This window comes from Suricata suricatta, chromosome 11 (assembly GCF_006229205.1).
Source record: "Suricata suricatta isolate VVHF042 chromosome 11, meerkat_22Aug2017_6uvM2_HiC, whole genome shotgun sequence".
Classification (NCBI taxonomy): Eukaryota; Metazoa; Chordata; class Mammalia; order Carnivora; family Herpestidae; genus Suricata; species Suricata suricatta.
Genome location: NC_043710.1, coordinates 88,926,773 through 88,945,891, shown reverse-complemented (window position 1 = coordinate 88,945,891; position 19,119 = coordinate 88,926,773). Strand labels below are relative to the sequence as shown.

Genomic DNA, 19,119 nt, shown 5'->3' with positions numbered 1-19,119 from the left:
GACATGGACCCACCGGGCCAGCCTCGCTCTGCTCTCTCTAGAAGTGGACTGAAAGTATTACCTTGCAGGTTTTCTCTGACGCATGTGCTTGGGGATGGGTGCACACTGTGTAGCCCAGGCTGGCACGCAGGGGGTGCTCGCTGATGCCAGCCCTCTCCTTGCCCTGTTCCCATGAGTGTATTTCTGCCGTGCAGTCGCCATCTTGGTGTCTGACCTGTAAAGGAGGCCTGCCTTGGCGAAGTGTCTGGGGTGTGCTCTACGTGGGCTTTGTGCCCTTTTTCTAGGGGCTGGTTTCGGCTGGAAGGGAGGAAACAACATGGCTGTTGTTGACTGGGCATTGTCTCTGAGACACTCATACTCTTCTCACCCAGTCAACCCTTTTGCCTGAATAAGAAGGCCAAGGCACCGAGGGCTTAAGTAACTTCTCTGAGTTCACACAGTTGGTTAAGTGGCAGTGAACACACCTCCTAACCCTGGCTTTCTGTTGCACTAGGTGATTTGCTACAACATCGGGGATACTGGCAGGGAGCCCATGCTTGGGCAAATGGCGCTGTTTAATCTGGTGATTTAATAGGTCATCTGCTTCCCTTCTTAGAGCAAGCCCATTTGGATGGCACATTTCTTCCTGCTTCTCTATAAAGTGACACGGACATGGGTAGCAAGGCCTTGGTTTTGAGGACTTGGGCTGGGAGAAGTCTGAGGGGATGTCTGTGGGGACACAAGATGAGTGTGGAAAGCTCCACTCAGGTTTGCAAACACTGCACGTGTGTATCTACCATGCACTGGGTCTCAAGCTAGGCATCAGGGCTGGAGAAATGAGCAAGATATTGCCCCTGCTTCCAAGGAATCATAAAGAAGTGAGCAGGGTGGGGGCTCAGGCATGCAAAAAGGATGTATAGACAATGAGGTTAATGCAACCATGGAGGAAAGCACTGGAAAGGGTGGGGGTAGGGATGGGGACTTGGTCTGAACTTTGCCTGGAGGAGACGATGGTGTGAAGACCCAGGAGAAGGAGGGAAAGGGCCCTCCCTCCAGTGATCAGGGACGGGGTGAGCAACAACAGGCAAGTGTGAAACAGCGGGAGCAAGGAGGGGAGTGGGCACGGCCAAACTGAGTGCTGAGGCTCTTGGATTCTATTTTGTAGTTATATTTCGAAGGTGATGGGGAACTATGGAATGTATTGAAATGGGGGAGTGGTGTTGTCAGATTTATTTTCTAGAAACTGGCCTCAGCACCAGTGGGATGGATTGGAACGAACCAGACTTTCACAAGCACATTCAAGATATGTTTCAGTTAGAATGCCTTTGGCTGCCAGTAGCAGCAAATCCAACCCAAAGTGGCTTAAACAGTGAGAAATTATTTTTCTTACATATTATGAAGCCCAGAACTAGGAATGCTTGAGGGTTGGAAAAATTCAGTGGCTCAGTGACATCAGCAAGCACTCAGATTCTCTGTCATCCTCTGGATGTCAGCTCTGTTTTCAGACGAGCTTTCCTCTGTGTCATACAGTGGTGGTAGCAGTTCCACGCATCAGTAGAACACCAATGACTAGGCAATTAAAAACAGTAAAGCAAGTCATTTGTAAAACTGAAGGGTGATGGAGGTCATGGCAGATGGGATCATGAATGCTCCAGGCCTGTTGGAATTCACATTAAAATTTTCTTAACACACAGGCAAAATATTTTAAGCAAAGTCAAGAGACAAATGACAAACTAGGGGGAAAATTGCAAATCACATCACAAGGCTATTCTCTGTAATATACAAAGAGTTCCTGAAAATCAACAATAATAAAATACAACCCAATAGAAAAAGATGGGCAAAGAATTTGAACAGACTATTCACAGAAAAGAAAATACAAATGGCTCTTAACAGAGGAAAGATGTTCAATCTTACATGTAAAAAGAAATGCAAATTAAAACTATCCTGAGACAACATTATCCATTCATCTTTTAAATGGGCAAAAATCCCAAAAGTCTGTCACACTGTATTGGCAAAGCTGTTTCTGGGGAAACAGGCTGTCTTATTGTGTAAATCAGTATAACCCTTTATAGGAAAGTTTGGCAATATCTATCAAAAGTATAAATCCTATGCCTTTTGACCCACCAGTTTCATACTAGGGAATTGATCCTAAAGATATGCTTGATCATATGTGAAACAACATACATGAACATTTATTCTTTGCTGCATTCTTTGTAATAGCAAAAGACTGGAATGAACCCAAATGGCCATCAGTTGGGATTAAATTACGTAATATTCTGACAATGGAATAATACACATGTATTTTTTTTAAGTTTATTGATTTTGAGAGAAACAGGGACTGAGTGAGAGCAGTGGAGGGGCAGAGAGAGAGAGAGAGAGAGGAGAGAGAAAATCCCAAGCAGCCTCCACACTGTCAGTAGCCCAATGCAGGGCTCGATCCTCGCACCATGAGATCATGACTTGAGCCAAAGTCAAAGGTTGGACATTTAAGTGACTGAGCCACCCAGGTGCCCCTGGAACACTACACATTTAAAAAGAGAAAAGAGGGGTGCCAAGGTGACTCCGTAAGTTAAGTGTCTGACTTTGGCTTAGGTCATGATCTCATAATTCATGAGTGAAAGCCCTGCACCAGGCACTCTGTTATCAGTGCAGAGCCTGCTTCAGACCCTGTATCACCTTCTTTCTCTCTGGCCCTTCTCCCCTCTTACAATAAATAAACAATTAAACATAAAAATAAAAATAGGAAAGAGGGGGTGCCTAGCTGGCTCAGTGGGTAGAGCACGCAGCTCTTGATCTTGGGATTGGCAGTTCAAGCCCCACGTTGGGAGTAGTGCTTACTTAAGAAATAAAATAGGGTGCCTGGGTGGCTCATTTGTTTAAGTGTCTGACTCTAGGGGCGCCTGGGTGGCTCAGTCGGTTAAATGGCTGGTTTTGGCTCAGGTCATGATCTCACTGTTCATGGATTTGAGCCCTGCATCGGGCTCTGTGCTGACAGCTAGCTCAGAGCCTGGAGCCTGCTTCAGATTCTGTGTCTCCCTCTCTCTCTGACCCTCCCCTGCTGGCATTGTCTCTCTCTGTCTCTCAAAAATAAATAAAAAACATTAAAAATAAATAAATTTAAGCATCTGACTTTTGATTTTGACTCAGGTCATGACCTCACAGTCATGAGATCAAGCCCCACATCAGGCTTCACCATGGGCATGGAGTCTGCTTAGGATTTTCTCCCTCTCTCTCTGTCCCTCCTCCACTCACTCTCTCAAAATTAATTAATTAATTAATTAATTATAAATAAAAAGATGAATGAGGACTCTGTACTGATATGGAAAGATCTCAAAAAATATTTTAAGGGTGAAAAGAAAAAAATCCACCAAGGTGCAGAAAAGTGTACATAAAAGGGGATCCCACGAATCTATATTTGTGTTCACTTGGAAAAGTGGGGGACAGGAATAGGAGGGAGATATTTCATATGCCTTTTGATTTTTGAACCATGTTACATATTACCTTAAATTTTTTTTTTTATATTTCCATCCTGATGAATGGATAAAGAAGATGTGGTTCATATATACAATGGAATAGTACTTGGCAATGAGAAAGAATGAAATCCTGTCATTTGCAGCAATGTGGATGGAACTGGGGGTATTATGCTAAGTGAAGTAAGTCAGTCAGAGAAAGACAGATACCATATGTTTTCACTCATATGTGGATCCTGAGAAACTTAACAGAAGACCATAGGGGGAGGGAAGGGGGAAAAATTTATAAACAGAGAGGTAGGGAGGCAAACCATAAGAGACTCTCAAATACAGAGAGCAAACTGAGGGTGGATGGGGGTGGAGAGAGGGGAAAGTGGGTGATGGGCATTGAGGAGGGCTCTTGTTGGGATGAGCACTGGATATTGTATGGAAACCAATTTAACAATAAATTGTGTTCTAAAAAAACAGAAAAAAATAAATTTTTTTATGTTTATTTATTTTTGAGAGAGACAGAGCACAAGCCAGGGACGGGCAGAAGAAGAGGGAGACACAGAATCGGAAGCAAGCTACAGGCACTGAACTGTCAGCACAGAGCCCCACACAGGGTTCAGATCCACAAATTGTGAGATCATGACCTGAGCCAAAAGCAGACGCTTAACTGACTGAGCCACCCAGGTGCCTCACATCTTACCTTTTTAAAAACAAAACAACAAAACAAAGGAAAGCCAGGAGCACTATGCAAATCCCACAAAACATCTAGAAAGAGCTGCTGAATTGCAGCCTTGAACTCTGAATTATACAGTGGTAGTAGAGATGGAAAGGGATAGATTTGAAAAATATTTTTTATAAAGTTTATTTATTTTTGAAAGAGAGAGAAAGAGAGAGGGAGAGAGAGAATGAGAATGAGAATGAGAATGAGAATGAGAATGGGAATGGGAGGGGCAGAGAGAAAGGGAGTCAGATAATTCCAAGCAGGCTCCACACTATCAGGAAAGAGCCTGACATGGAGCTTAAATTCACAAACCATGAGATCATGGCCTGAGTGAAATTAAGAGTTGGACGCCCAACAGATCAAGCCATCCAAGCACCCTGATTTGAGTAATGTTTTTTAGCAGTAGAATCCCCCTGGTTGGGTGTGGGAGTGAGAGCAGAAGCAGAATCCAAGGTGGCCCCCAGATGGGGGTAGCTAGTGGGAGGTGGCATTGTTCTAAGATGAGAAGACTAGAGAGCAGCATGTTGGGGGAAGCAAGGAGGTTTGGAGTATCCTTTCCCCTCTGACTCAGACACTCAGTTCCTGGGACCCTTCCTTATCCCATTTCTCCATCCATCCACAGGCCATATGTCTGGCACCAGATTTCTAGTTTGCTGGTGATGCTCCCGCCTACCAGACACAGGGTATGAGTCCCGAGATAGGGTGGGGTCTGTAGGCAGCTCTGGGCAACATCCTGAGCATGAAGTCTTCCAGGGAGAAGAGGCTAATGTCTGGAGCACTAGGGAGGAGGCCCAGTGAGTGGGCATGGCAGCAGACACCCCGCATTCCCCGCTGGGTCAGTGTGTCCTAGAGAAAGGGCAGATCTCTGTGTTCTGTTTCCCATCTCCGTTCTAATTCTTTTTGGCTCACCATCTGCTGCTGGAGAGGACTCTGGGGCTATGAGCCTGGCACTAGGGCATCCCAGGAGACAACGGCCTGTTCTCCCAGGATTAATGTCTCCCCATGGGCGCCGTGGCAGGGATGGCAGTGGGAGAAGTTGAATGCAGAGGAAGGGAACTCTAGGCAACATGAACGTGCTTGATGCGACATTCACGTGAGGAGTGCAGTGGGATGGGATGTGTTTGGGGTGTCTCCACCCATTTGCTGACAACAGCAGTCCGCTCAGCTGTGGGTCCTCCTGCAAGCCCGTCTGTGGAGTTTGGGGCCAGAATGAAAAACGGACTGAATAGCTAAATGGCAGCCACGCTGTTTGGTGTTAGAGGCATTATGAGCTGGTATGTGAAATATGGCCACGCTCTTGGTTTTAGTTGGAGCTGGAAAGGATTAGGAGACAATTAATAAATCATTTAGTGCCCCGAGTTTAAGTAACTTATTATTATGGGCTGCATATATTTATTACGCTTCACTGAGCAACATTGGCAAATTTCCTTCAAATGTCACACAATTTGTATGCAATTTGTTTCAGAAGGTTTTTTTTTTAATGCGTATATAAATTATTAACCTGAATTCTTCAGGACAGATTGTCAGAATCCTAGCCCCTCCCCCACCATCCCTTATGAGTCTCATAAAGACTTTCTTTCCCCAAAATGATGACAGTGCCCTGTCCCCCCAGCCCAGCAGCTGAAGGGCTGGGAGCAGAGACCTAAATCCTGCCTTCCAAAGCTTTGGAGAAAAAGAGAGAAATCAGGCTGGCAGAGTGGGTCTGTCCTTCAGTAAAACCAGGGTGCTATTCCAGAGCTGGAAACATCCAACACTGGTGGTTCCACACTGTTCATTTCGTCACTGGACTGGACAATCTGGTCCACACTTTTTCAGGCCTGATTCTGTGATGTCTTTGTATTTTTCTCGGTGGAGCAGTTTAAAGTTTTGGTACGATGATATTTTTCATGGACTCCTGAAGGGTTCCAGCCACTCCCCCAAAGGTCTCCCGTGAGTCGCTAGGGATTGGGTCAAGGGACCGTCTGACTGGCTTGCCCTTCCTCATTCCAGGTGCCTTTTCTAATATCTGTACAATGTGTATCTATTGAGCACCTCGTGTGCAATAAATAGATGCTTCTGATGTGCATGAGTGCATGTGTGTGTTATTATCAAACAAGGTCCCTACCTTCCTCTTGCTTGACTCCCCGGCGTCCACAGGAGTCCCTGCCTTTTGAGCAAATGAATGCGCACAGGCAGCTTCTGAACAAGCCTCAAAACAACATCCAAACTCGCGAGTTTGCCACTCGGTGCTCTCCTCGGTCAACCCTCCGTTCCCTCCGTGCTCCTCCTCTTTTATTGCTTCCTGGCCTGAGCCTCAGATGCCAGATAACTGGCCCTGTTAGGAGCTTGTGTGGAATCCGTCAGAAGCAGCTCGAAGTAAGAGTCGGGAGTTTCCCTTGCGTGGAAGGTTCATAAACTTTAGTGGGAAGATTTTGTGACACGTACTTCGATGCCTCAGAGACTTTTTTAAAAGTTGTTTTCTTTCCAGTACTTTTATTCCATGTTGGATTTATGAGGTTACTGACTAGCGCACTCACAGGCTGGTAAGGGAGGCCTTTTTGTCCGAGAAACTGTGGCCTGTCTGCTAGGACGCTGAGAAGACAGTGGCGAGGTGGGTCAAAGCATTTGATTTACTGGTTTGCTTTCAAGAGGGTCACAGGGAAAGTTCTCTGACTCCGGTACTTTAAGCCACCAGAAGGCAACTGAACTATAAGAGGGGCCTCTGGTTTACTGGGGATGTCGCCCGTCACTCTTGAGAAAGCATCTGCCGTGGCCTGCCTCACCAGCTCCGAGGTCCCCTTGGCCCTTGGAGGTCTTCACTCTGCCAGAACACTGCTGCTGTCGTGGCTTCTGCCGAGGGGTGGCCCGGCCCACCTTCCTGCAGCCCCACTTGCCGACTCTGAGCAAGCCCCGCCTGGAGAAGGCCCCCATGGTCCCCTCCACGCTTGCGGACGCTTGCCTACTCCAGCCTCTGCCACCCGTCAGCTCTTCGGCTGGCAGGTGCCAGGTGGAGAGTCAGCTGCTCAGGAGAGAGATTGTTCTGGGTAGTTACTGCTAGCAAGGGATCCCATTTTATCTCCCCGCCGTCAGAGTAATCTGTCCTCTGCTGGAGGCACCTCGGAGGAGCAATGAGCAGGTGAGGCACGGCAGATGGCAGTGCGGGCCGGGTGACTCGGGGCTGGAGAGGGAAGCGGCCAGCCCTGGCTCCAGGGGGCCGCCGGGCAGGTGCAGTGAACTCAGGAACTCAGGAATTCTCCCCCCCTCCTCCACTGTTGATGGTGAAATTTGGCTCCTTTAGGAAAGGCACAGTTTTCCTACTCCGTTTGTTCTCAGATTGGTGTTACACCCTGGAGCCAAATTAGTGGCTGGGAACAATTGGAAACAAATGCTCTCTCAGCATCCCCGCTGTGATCCGGGGATCCAGGTGGGGACACCAGCCACAGACTGGTTGCCTTCTCCACTGAGCCACTGGTCCACAGAGAATCAGCATCCCAGAACCATTCAGCGCAGCCAAATTCCCTCGTCATCAGCCTGTGCTGTGCACATCTGCCTAACCTCAGTCCAACAAGCTGGAGCCCTGTTCAGTTATTTATGAAACAATATTCAGGACCAGCCCCCCCAGGGCGAATTAGGAAACAATGACTGAAGCACTGTTTGGAGAGGCCTGCTCGCCAGGGCCGGTGGCCGGCTGCTGGAGTGCATGGCTTCCTCTCCCTGGGAGAGACACAGAGTCTCCTCTGATGGCTGCTGTGGTGGGCGCTCTTCTCTGAGATGTAGGTGGTTGTTGGCTTGGCTTGGACTCTAGAGTGACTATTTCCACTGCCTCCAGGATGGGTCTGAGGGGGAAGAGGCTGACCTTCCAGTTTGCCCTTGTCTCGATGTGCCTGCCTGAAGTGGGGCAGACCACCCTCTGTGGCCACCTACTTAACATGCGGGATGAGAAAGGAACAAGGGGCTTTTCCTAACCCCTCAAGCAACTGTTGTCTGTTTCTCTCTTTAGACTTTGGACTCCTTCAGGGGAGAGGGCTAGATTGGTTGTTCGATATTGATATCCAACCTCGCAAAGGTGTCTGACACTCAAAACACATTTTGTAAATGAATGAAGGGAGCGACTGTCAGCTTCCAATCCTGGACTGGGGTGGATACATTTCATCCCTCTCTCAATCCGTTTCTGCAGACATGAAGTCAGGAGGATGGGATGGATGATCTCTAAGGTTCCATCCAGGTCCTACCAGGCATGGTTCTGACACTGGGCTCTCCTACTGCCTCTGGGCCAGCTCCTTCTGCCTAGGCACCCCCCGTTGTGGCTAAGGTCCACTCTGCCCTGGTGACCCTGGCTTAGTCATTCCGCAGGTTTCCAGTCTGCGTCTTGCTCTCTGGTGACCAGATAGTGCTCTGCCTGTGATGTTTTCCCCGGACACATCCCCTGCCTGTCACTTTCTCAGGCACCAGTGGAAACTTCTCTCCTTCCTTCCCTCCTTCCGTACACGTCACATCCCTTTATCAAGCCCCCTTTATGCACAACCATGCTTTCTTTCTGAAGAACACCAACAGTAACGATCATCATAGTTACTTGCACAAGAGAAATAATTTTAACTTTTCAGAGCATACTATTATTTCGCTTTGTTTTTACAATATCTGTGTTGTAGGCAGAGCAGGAATAAACATCTTGATTTACTTGAGGCCTAAATATTTACTGGTGTCTAGTTCAAGAATTCTTGGAAGCTTAGAACTTTCTAGCTTAATGTGAGCTTAGTGAATATCTCTTCCACTGATTCTTAACCTCTCTGGGGACATGGACAGCCTTGAAATCTTGGCAGAAATGTATAAATCCCTCCGTAGAAAAATGTACACACAAATACCATTCTGTATATAATCTCAAGGGGGTTATGGACCCCTAAAAACCTAAGATTCTTCTTGCCCTGATCCAGACACTCAGTTCAATAGATGAAGAAACTGAGAACCAGACAGGGTCAAAGACCCCATGAGGTCAAAGGGCCACAAAGACGGGACTGTCTCCTGAATCCTAAGACACTTTCCCATACACCACGCTGCTCATGGCTGCATCCGGGGAAGGGCCCAGAACCCCTCATCGTGTTCTCCCTCTTTATTCCCTTTCCCTTTGGGATCTCCTGCCATGGATCCGTGGGGCTGTCTTTCATTACAAGCCAGAGAGTGGCCCAACTCTCTACCAGTTGCCTCCTACTTCCCATGTTTAAAAACACTTTTTTGTCTTTTTTTTTTTTTTTTACCCTAAATTGTGTCTCATTTGTCCGGTATCAGCACTCTGGAAACACCCCAGCTCAGATGTTTCCACAAGAACGTTGCCGTTCTTGTCAGCAGACTGGCCTGGAAGCCTCTGTCCTTTTCTGCCTGGCAGCCTCCCCTTTGTGCACTCTCCGCTGGGCTTCAGAGACTTGGGGTTCCCTGCTCTCTTTGTCTGCCCTGGGCTCCCTTAGCCTCACCTGGGCTGTCAGCTGCCCCTCTTCCTGCTCTTTAACATCCCAGGCTTTTTTTTTTTTTTTCCTGAAACTGAGAGAAGTTAGTGGTGGCATACATTTTTCAAAATTGTGATAGGAGCGCCTGGGTTGCTCAGTCAGTTAAGCGCCTGACTTCGGCTCAGGTCATGATCTTAGGATTCTCTCTCTCCCTCTCTGTCTGTCCCTTCCCCCATCGTCTCCCTCAAAATAAATAAACAAACTAAACAAATAACACAAAATGAAAACAAGTAAGTGGTTGTATGGCAATACAGGGGCTCTGAGTGTGTAACGGGAGCCCTGGCTGCGGCTCTCAGACGCCCTGCAGAGGTGGCCCAGGAAGTAGCTCCGTGGACTAGGCAGATTTTTCCCTCAACGTTGATAGAAAGGCCCCAATTACTGAGCAGCTATAAACTCGTTTTCCCACCAGTCTCTCCACCATCTCATGACACGATATGCTTATCTGGGCAAAGAAATCAAGATGGAGTGAGATTAGGGAACTTGCCAAAGCCCTGAAGCTAGTGAGTGAGGCAGGTCTGGAGTCTGACTTTTTTGGTTTTTTTTTCTGTCAAATATTTGTCTCTTCCTTTATTACGTTTCTTTGCAAAAATTACAGAAGTGGTGGTGCTCCCTGTACTGGAAACAAGGCTATGATGTGCTAAAAACGCCGTGCCTTCATCCTGATATTTCCAGTGCTCCGTCAGCATCAGTGTGAACACCCTGGGCCGCCCTTTCCATGCTGCCCCCGTGCTCACACAAACACATGCAAAGGGATCAACTCATTCTACAGTTTTCCTTGTTTTTGTAAACATGGAATCACTCCACATACATCCTCTGCTACTTACTTTTCTTATGTTGAACATTATGGCCATCTGGTCTGGCAAACGAGGTCCATCAAACTCATTCTTTTTTCTTTTTTTTAATTTTGTTAACATTTATTTATTTATTTATTTTCTAATGTTTTGTTTTTGAGAGAGAGAGAGAGAGAGAGAGAGAGAGAGAGGGACTGTGTGAGCAAGAGAGGGGCAGAGAGAGAGGGAGACACAGAATCCAAAGCAGGCTCCAGGCTCTGAGCTGTCAGCCCAGAGCTTGATGTGGGGTTCGAACCCATAGACTGTGAGATCATGATCTGAGCTGAAGTTGGATGCTTAACTGACTGAGCCCCCCAGGTGCCCCCTGAACTCATTCTTTTCAATACCCTCATGTATTCACAGTGTGGGTGTACTGAGAGTTATCCAACATCTCAGTTGCTTCAGACTTTTCCCCAGAATAGATGCCGCCACATTATCCTTGTGCACTGCTGCTTCTTCCCTGTAGGATACATTCTCAAACTGGGGCTGATTAGTCAGTCAATGTGTATTCTCAATGACAATAGATACCGTATACTATTTTCCCAAGAGATAGTAGCGTCCCAATGTCATGCTTTTAACCGGTACATTTTCTAGGTCCGACTGTCTCCACCCTTTTTCTCTTCCTGCTTTTCCTCGGAGCCCAGTACCTTCAGACTCATCCCAGCCTCTTCCAGCCTGGCCCAGCACGCTCCTCCTCTCTCCCCTGTGACCGCACTCAGGCCTAGGCATTGCTCCGTCCTCTCCTTTGGCCACTGGAGACTGGCGCTCAGGAAACCTGGATTGTAGTTCTAATTCTGTTTGACCTTCGGCCAGCCACTTAACTTTCCTGTGCATTGGTTTCTTCGTTCATACATTGAAGGAGGTGGGGCTAGATAGTGTGTAAGTCCTTTCTCTGTCCAGATGACCTCCCCAGTTGGAGACACCCCCAGCGCTGGCTCTCCCAAGTGGAACACTGGGGTCTGTCTGCTCTCTGGGGCGGCAGGGAGTGGGTGGGGGCTGAAGACAACACAGAAGAGCCTTTTGACTGCTAACTTCCCTCAAAAGACTTTCCTGCCGCTTTGACTTCTGGCTCTGCCAGCAAGTAGTGCATAGGCTGGGGATTCTGGAGCCAGACCGAGATAGAGCAAGGTTAGAACCCCATCAGCTGTATTTCAGCTGCATGACCTCGGGCAGCTTACCTCACCTCTCTGCGCCTTGACTTCCGAATCTGTGAAATAAGCAACGTAAAATGACCTCAGTATTCTAGAGCAGCTCTGTCTCCTGCAACATTCTGCGATGATGGACTCCATGTGAACCCTCCAGACGACAGCCACCAGACACGTGTGGCTGCCGAGCCCGTGAAATATGGCTGGTGAGGCTGAAGCCTGAATTTTACATTCTATTTGATTTTAATTAATTAGAATTTGAATTTAAAAAGCCACACGTGGCCAGCAGCTACCTTGTGAGACGTCGCAGCCAGCAATAGAAGATGAAAAGACAGCAATACAGTATCTGCAAAGTGCGTAGCTGGCCCTGTATCTAGCACATAGTAAGCACTCAATAAATGTTTGCTATTATTAGGTATTATGTGTCTTGCTTTCTGGCCCACCACACTTCATGGCTCTCAATGACACCCCATTCTGGCTGTCCCAGAGTCACCTGGGGGAAGGAGGGAGAGAGGGAAGGTGTCGCTGCGGTGGTGCATGGCCGTAATGAGCCTTGCACTAAATATTTCTGGTCTGCTACTTTCCCTGGAGGGTCATGTGAGCCAGAGTGGTATGTGGCCTGCTTTGCAAGTGATTAACATGGTGTAAGCAATCTGCATAGAGAGAAAAAAAACCCTCCGTTGGTATTCCATTATTCTATTAGAGTTTCAGAGCCGGGATTAAGTGGACATGATTTCTTCCTATGGGCCATTAATTTTGTTTTATTGCTGGTCTGATGGCCATTACCCTTTTTTGCCAATGCATTCCCCCATTAGGTTTGTACAATTAACAAAATATGTGCTGTTAGGGCTTTGATAGGAACAGTGGGATGGAAATAAAGGGAGGGGGTACAGCCGCTCCTGAGCTGGGGTGGGGAGAGGCTGGACCCAGGGGTGGGGCCTAAGGAATAAAGTGGGGTGGGGCTTCTTCAGCACCTGCCTCCTAGCCTTCGGCATTCCTGGAAGACCCGCCCCAGGACCTTTGCTGGCTCTCTCCAGGCCAGGAGTGGAGCCACCCAGGTGAGAGGGAAGGACACTAGGCGAGCCTGCCTGGCAGTACTGGTATTTTCCTGAATCCTGCCGTCCACCCTCTGGCTGGCACAGCACAGCCGAGAACATAATGAGCCACCCACCCCTGTGCTGTCACCTTGAACCCGAAATGCTTCAGCAGGCAGAGTAAGTCAGCCTCTAGGTGTCTGGTCCTGTCATGGGAGAGACTCCCAGGGTGGCATCTACCTTCTCTCAGGGGAAACAGGAGGACCTGCGTGTGATTATAAGGGGGTGACTGAGGGACGCCTGGGTGGCTCAGTCGGTTAAGCAACCGATTCTTGACTTCAGCCCAGGTCATGATCTCACTGTTGATGAGTTTGAGCCCCATGTCAGGCTCTGCGCTGACAGCCCGGAGCCAGCTTGAGATTCTCCCTCCCTCTCTCTGCCCTTCCCTTGCTCTCACTCTGTCTTTCTCGAAACTAAATAATAAATAAAAAACTATAAAAGGAGGTGGCCAAGACTCAGCATCATCCAGTGACTGCCATGTGGAAATGCAGGATTAGCATTGTTAGGTCACCCAATATTTGGAGAAAAGTTAGAAATACAGATTGCTAAAATGTGAGATTTCGCACTTTTTAGATGTTGGCAGAATGTATAAGAATGCCAGGCAGGCAAGAGTCAATGTAAGGGCTGCCAGTTGGCAATGTCTGTCAGACAATGAGGCATCATTGAAGGGTTTTAAGGAGGAGTGGCCATGATCAAATCTATGTTCCGGAAAGATGCCAGGCCGAGTGGTGGTGGTATACAGGCAAAAATGGGGCGAGGCTAGAGGCCAGGAGACCAATTAGGGTCCTGGAAGACAGAGAAAGCCTGAGGCAGGTCAATCACGATACCATGGGGAGACAGGCGGTGATACTCCTGATGGAGAATCAGCGATCCTCAGAGGATGTCCCCGGGGCCGGGAGGCTGCCCTGCGCGCAGGTCCTATAGCTCCCGTCCTGTCCGTTTGCCTCTGCAGAGGGCCCCGAGGCCCTGGGAGCCTACACCTCACTCCCATCTCATGTAGACAGCTCACGAGTGCCTCCTGTTCCTTCCCTATGGACAAGTCATTAGGATTAGCCCACCAGTGCTGGCCTTCCTTAGAGGGCTTTATATGCCCGTACTTACAGGTACGGGCCCAAGATTAGAGGCCCAGGGAGTGTGACCAAGGCAGCTTTTCCATTTCCTCTGCACCCAGGTGACCAGAACTCCCTGTGGCCCAGGGGACCGAAGACAGGTGTGGAATTAGCACTGGCTCTTCCAGGCTTCAAGAAAGGCTGTGCAGGACCCTCAGTGCTAGGGGCGGGGGTGGGGAGGTATGCATCTCAGAGCCAAGTATTTAGTGCCAGGTAATTTTATCACTTCTCAGCCACCTCATTATCATGTAGTTTAGAGCCTGGTGGTCAGGGCCTACAGGCCATCAATGACAACCTCATTCAACAAATGGAAATAATTGTAAGCTCTTGTCAAGTGATGAGTGGAGCACGGGTAGAACAAGAGGATGATGGGGGGAGCATTGGTGGAACAGAGAGGATGATGGGGGAGCACGGGTGGAACTGAGAGGATGATGGGGGAACACAGGTGGAACAGAGGACAATGGGGGGAGGACGGGTGGAACAGAGAGGAAGATGGAGGGAGTATGGGTGGAACAGAGAGGACGATGGGGGAGCAAGGGTGGAACAGCGAGGATGATGGGGAGCATGGGTGGAACAGAGAGGAGCCTTGGCAATGAAGCGGGGAGACACAGGACACAGCATCTGGATGGATGGGTAGTCCTTCAGGGCCTTACCTTCTGGAATGGTCTCTTCATGTTTTGTCTTTCTTGGAAGTTTTGCTCATCTGCTTTCAGAGAAGAACACCCAGGGAGACTCTTGGTGCCCCAGAATGGGTTCTCATAATCTGTCCTAATCCCAAAGGTCTGGCTGGGGCAAGAACAGAAAAGCTTGTCACGGGCAGTGGGATGAATGCAGAAGTCCTCAACCTTCTTGACTGGCCTCTCGTTCTCCTTTTCCATTCAGGTGCTGCCTGCCCTTACCTCAGAACACTTAAAAAGAACAATGGCCCTCATTTATTATTAGTAGTGTGTTCCAAGCATTGCACAAAAATGCTCTAAATGCATCATCTCATTTAATGATACTACTACTGGGGCACCTGAGTGGCTCAGTTGGTTGAGCAGCCGACTTAGGCTCAGGTCATGATCTCATGTTCGTGGGTTTGACAACTGGGAGCCTGAAACCTGCTTTGGATTCTGTGTCTCCCTCTCTCTCTGCCTTATCCCTACTTGCATGCAGTCTCTCTCAAAAACTAAATAAACATTAAAAAAACTTTTTAAAAAAAAAGATTTTACTATTAACCCCCCCTCTCACCTTTTAAACATGAGAACATCGAGGTGTGTAGAGATTAAAGTTAGGTTAATGATGGACCCAGGTTTGAACCCAGAACTATCTGACTCCCACATCTTTACTCTTAACCAGAGTGATATACTGAAGTACCTTAGCACGAGACTTAGAGCCCTCCCTAGAGGGTTAGTTTGGGCAACCTCAGAGGCATATGGATGTCAGATGGAATTTTGGTTTAAGGATTATCTAGTAGTCTAACCCCTATGGGGAAACTGAGGCATGGAGGGGGTGAAATTTCTTGTCCAAGATTGCGCAGTAAGTCAATGACATAGTGAGGGCATGAACCCAGGTCTGGTGAACACCCCGGGCCTGGTGTGCTCTGTGTTAGACTCACGCCATTGCTAAGCCCCAAGTTCATCTCTCTCCAGCCTTTCAGCCTTCCAGCTTTCCCAGGCGTGCTCTCTGGGAGCCGCTCAGCTCTCCTGGAGCACCTGCTACCTCCTGTAGGAAGCTTTGTCCTGTCCCTCTCCCTGCCTCCTTCCCAGACAAACATCCAACAATTCCTTTTTCATTGACCATTTTGCAAGTTTCCTCGTATTTATAGACATAAGTGGTCAATCTCATTTATAGTTCCATTTTATTTTCATGGTGAACAAGACAGGTCTGAGTTTAAATACCAGTTCTGTTATTGCACGGCTTCTTGTTTGAAGGCTTTTGACATGACCACTCACCTGCCAGGACCACAACTGCTGGTTCTGGAAGGCCCTAAAATCCATGGCATATAGATGGTTGTCCAGCACGTGTCTGTGGATGAGTGCCAGTTAAAGCCGACTTTTCCACTGGTCATGAGTGAAAACTAAGGACAGCATGGAGAGGTCACATGTTTACATGTGTGTGCACACATGTGTGCATGTGCATGTGTGTGTGTGTGAGAGAGAGAGAAGAGCAAAGAGATAGAGGCAAAAAGAGAGGGAGAGTGGGAATGCATTCCATGGTGCTTCTATTTATTCAATTCAAAGAATGGTCCTGTTACTCTCCTTACTTTGGGATTGAATTACTTTATGAAATGATAAATGAAGACAATATTAATGTTTCATCAATATATAGGTTTGGGGCACCTGGGTGGCTCAGTCGTTTAAGTGTCCAATTTCAGCTCAGGTCATGATCTCACAGTTTGTGAGTTCGAGCCCCATGTCGGGCTCTGTGCTAACAGCTCCGAGCCTAGAGTCTGCTTCGGATCTGTATCTCCTTCTCTCTCTGCCCCTCCCCTGCTTATGCTCTCTTTCTGTCTCTCAAAAATAAATAAATGTTAAAAAATTTATATATGTAAGTTTGTCAACCCTGTCAGTCTCCTAATGTCTTTTTAACCTTTCATAGATGGGTAAAGCCAAGTGTGGGAGACCATGCTGTGGAGTCTTACCCAGTGCAGATTCTCCTTCCAGAACTGGGGAGCTCACTACCTTCTGAGGAAGCCTAGCTCATTTTTGGATGGTTCTCCTTGCTAGAGCCTTCTTTCTTATATTGAACTGAAGGTTGACTTCCTCTAACGTAGAGCAAACTCCTGTCTAAAGTAACACAGTCCTTTCATATAGTTTCTTCAAATATTTGGGGGACCGCCACGTGGGAGAAGGATTGGTAGGTAATCTTAGGGACAAATGAAGGCACGTCTCCGGTTTCCTCCCTCATATCTTCTATCTCACAGCCTCCTAGGAGTGAAAACAGCAACAACAAAATAGCAACAACAATAACTAACATTCAGGGAGTGCTCATTCTGTATGAGCCACTGTCCCAAGCATTTTGCAGGATATGAAATCACTCAGTCCTCACACTAACCTCAGAGGTAGAGCCCTTCTTAGCCCCATTTTATGGATGGAAAACTGAGGCACAGAGAAGTTAAGTAACCTGTCCATGCACTAGTAAGTGGTGGCGCTGGGACAGAAAACTGTGCAGGCTGGTTCCAGAGCTTGAGCCACTGGTCGTCTTTGCTCACCTCCCATCTTCACTGTCAAAGGTATTAAAACAGGGGGCGCCTGGGTGGCTCAGTCAGTTAAGGGTCAGACTTCAGCTCAGGTCATGATCTCACGTTTTGTGAGTTCAAGCCCCGCATCGGGCTCTGTGCTGACAGCTCGGAGCCTGGAGCCTGCTTTGGATTCTGTGTCTCCCTCTCTCTCTGCCCCTCCCCTGCTTGCACTCTGCCTCTCTCTCTCTCTCTCTCAAAACTAAGCATTAAAAACTTTTTAAAAATTAAAAAAGGTATTAAATGAAATGTCAAAACTGCATCTTAAATTAATATGGATTGCTAAGTCCAAAGTGAGGGGATGGTTCACCCCTCGGTTGGACACCATATGGCTAGTAATGGAACCTAGGTTTACAGGTAATGGTTTTGGCAGCAATACCACACTCGGATCATCCTGAACCTATGTTAAATTCAAATAACCCACATCTTTGGTTTTTGGGTTTTTTTTAAAAGCCAGGTTACCCTGTTTGGTGTTTCTGCAATTGATTTTTGAATATGAGAGTGGTATTGGTGACTATATCCTTGTCAATCTTTTTCTGCAATTCTGTAAAAAATAAAAATGGATTTGCAGGTGGACGTAGGATGTAACAATTTCATGGGTCAGGTGAGGGGATGGTGGGCAATATTTCTTTATCTTCAGTCATACTTCACTTATGGCTGTTGCGCTGTTAATGGTGTGAGAAACAAAACCTGGTAGAGGAAAACTTGGACTTTTTAGTTTTGGCCCATTCATTCTGCTTGTTAAAAGGTTTCTAACACTTCTGAGTCCATTTCTCCAGTAGAGGCTCTCTTTCCCCGCTTTTTGGAATAAACAGGGTCCGCTAATGAATATTTCAACAGACATGCCCAGAGAACTATGGCTGGTGGGCACTCGGCAAGGTTCTGGAGCCATAAAGATGCATAAGACGCGGTCCTTGTCTCAGAGGTGCCTCCTCGAGCCACTCATCTTTGTCGTGCAGATGTCAGTAGACAGCCCCAGAGGACTCGCAAAGGTCATCCTGAACCGGAGGGACATTTTCTTTCCATGAGCACATCACGCTATGGCCCACGCCCGGGTCTTCTATCTGAAATTCCACCTCTTCCAAGAAGCCTCTCTGTCTTAATTAAAGGGAACATATTAAAGTGGTCTGGGCAGGGTGGTTCCTCTTCCTCACGTCATTTCCTTGTTGAACAACGTTCAGGGACTCTCTACCAGCTCCTAGCGCAAGCCTGCCTCTCTGCCTGACACTCAGAGCCTTACGTGCTTTGGCCCTCTCTGGCTTACTCAGCATTGGTCTCTCCTTGGTCACTCTCAGGCAAATCCAGTTCTGCCTTGTCCCAGGGCACTCCATGCTGTCCCCTTCCCATCCATTCTCAGATTGCTCCCCTTTCCTTGAACACCCTCTCTCTCCCTTCTGCCTGCCAAATCTTGCCAAACTCCAAGACCCCATGAGGGTTCTCCCTACCCGCAATACCTCCTTGAGTGCCTCAGCTCTCGCCACCTTTATTTCTCTGTGGGGAGACAGAAAGACCGTCCCTATCACACAGTCCAGCTGTACTGCACACATATGGTCATGTCTTATCTGATGATAAGACATCTTATTGCCCCAATGACGGCGCAGCACTTTTATAGCAGGACCCACCCGTGGATTTTACTCCTGCCGCACCTATCCAGCGTCAGTCACAGAGCAGACACCTCATCAGCATGTGCTGGGTTTTTCTTGTTGTTGCTCTATTTCCAGAAAGAGAATTAAAAGCAGTCACATTTTTAATTTTTCCAGTCCTGCCCTCATCATTTGTCTCCATCTAACCCAACTGGACTCTTCACCTTTCCTTGAAATTTCTCTCCTCCATCAGGACCTTCCATAATCCTACAACAGCCTGGGCTTTGTGGCTTGCTAGTTTTCCTCAGCCTTCCCCATGTAGGTTGCAGACTTCCACAAGGGCCGTTCAGCTCTGTCCCTCTGCATGGGGTCTCCCATCAGACAGGAGGCATCAGTAAATGATTATTGCCTTGGTCAGCTCAGGGCTCTCAACAGCCATGAGCCTGTTTTTCTCCGGGATTCCTATAGGGAAGGGAATGAAACTCACAAGAAATGGAGGC

General features: G+C 47.9%; 1 protein-coding gene across 4 annotated transcripts in view; it reads left to right on the top strand.

Moving 5' to 3' along the window:
* The window catches only part of PKNOX2 (PBX/knotted 1 homeobox 2), a 265,040-nt gene that overhangs the window by 52,185 nt on the left and 193,736 nt on the right, over window positions 1–19,119 (top strand). The window lies entirely within an intron of this gene.